Below are 1,813 nucleotides of genomic sequence, written 5' to 3'. Positions count from 1 at the left end.
TGATGACCGCCAGCATGCTCTACAGGCAGCAGACTCATAACCAGTCCAAAGGAAAAGCAGCAAGCCCGCAGGACCCCAGGGCACTCCAGCACAACCCCACTGCCAGGGTAGGATGAGTAGCTAGAGGAAAGCATGCTCTCAGAAGGCCCCTTCGCCAGGCTAGAGAGAAGGCTGGAACCTGGGCCCAGCCTGAGAAGCAGGTAGGTGCCTGGAGCAGGCAGTGCCACCTAGTGCCCAGAAGCCACAGGTGCAAGGGCTGAGTCCCTCTGGGGCTCTCAACACCAGGCAGTGATCTTGGGGGCAGGCAGGGATCCAGGTTGGCCCAGGACAACACAGAACTTCATATATAAGACAGTGCCAGTGCCAGTGCCAGAAAGGGTGGGGAGCGGGGGAGGGAAATACCAGTATAGGCACTAGTCCACCAGAACCAGGAACAAGGGATCAAGGACCAGTGAGACATTGGCTCTCCCTATGAAACCCTAACCATCCCACACCCATTGGAGGTCAGGTATCTTTAGGGACACCATGGGGGTTCATAATACTCATGGCCCCAGATTACCCAAAGGGCTTGGCCCAGAACAGGACAGACCACTTGGACTAGGCTCATAGAAGGAGGCAATCCCTGAAGAACTCCAGCTGCCTCAAGCAAGACAGCTGAGATATGCTGCTGGGCCAAAAGAAGGCCTAAAGCAGTCACAGACAACATTATTTAAGCTATATTAATCTATTCATTTCCTTCCACCAAAGCCCCTTCCACCTAACAAGTGAAGTTGGATGCCTAGTGAGACCAGGAGCTTACTCCGATCACTGACAGAACACCCAAGTGAAAAGGGGTGGGGTGTAGGGGAGGTGGAGCCCCATAGAAGACTTGTGGATGTCATGACCTATGCTGTCTCAGTGAACCCCAGATTAGCAGATGCCACCTCCTGACATTTTTCAGTAACACCAAGTCATAGTGGACAAGATGCAAATATAGGGGAATTAGACACTCATTGAGCACGTGGCACACAGGGCTAGTCCTGGTGTGGCCACTCATCCTGGGTCCCTCTACAGACATACTTATGACAAGTACTTGAAGGAATTTCCTGGAATAAAGAAGTTCAACCCTTTTAGTCTGATTGACAGAAATATTCTGCTAAGCATCTAGTGGAGTCACTCTCAACATTTTTAGACTCAAGGGGTACTTATACATGGGAGTTGAGGGGTGGATGGCACTTTAATTACAGCAGGTCTTAGGGTCGCTCTGATTAAAGTGCCTGGAGCTTCACATGTATCAGCATTCCTGCACTGAAAAATAGCAGCTTTAAGTAAAGCTTGTTGAACTAGTTGTAGTTACAGCTTCACCACCATTTTTCATTGCAGAATCACGGATATATGTGACACTGGAATTTGCTGGAGCACAGTCATTATCATGCTTTAGCAGACTTAATTAATCAAGTCTGCTCCAACGCACTGTAATTACGACACATAGGAGCAGATTCACTGCACATGCACCCAACATGCATAACTTCTCTGAATTTAGCAGCATCCCATTTCAAAAACTAAATTTAATTAATTTTTGATGATGTAAAATATAACATATGAATTCTTTGCAAGGAATTCAGAAAGACCACAACAAGCCAGAACAGTTTTGCAACTATAGATTCCTACTTGAAATCTCTGGGTTTATCATCTTTTACTTCACAAATCATGTATGTATAGGTACTTGCTTATGTAACAGTATTGATATTGCATGGCACACCCGCATCACCCTTAAAATGATTTCATGATACCCCAGCTGAAAAAAACCCCCACTTACCTAGTGACTCACCCT

The sequence above is a fragment of the Crocodylus porosus genome, unplaced genomic scaffold (assembly GCF_001723895.1).
Source record: "Crocodylus porosus isolate Cpor-Errol unplaced genomic scaffold, CroPor_comp1, whole genome shotgun sequence".
Classification (NCBI taxonomy): Eukaryota; Metazoa; Chordata; order Crocodylia; family Crocodylidae; genus Crocodylus; species Crocodylus porosus.
The sequence above is the reverse complement of the archived record's forward strand: the minus strand, read 5'-3'. Positions refer to the sequence as shown.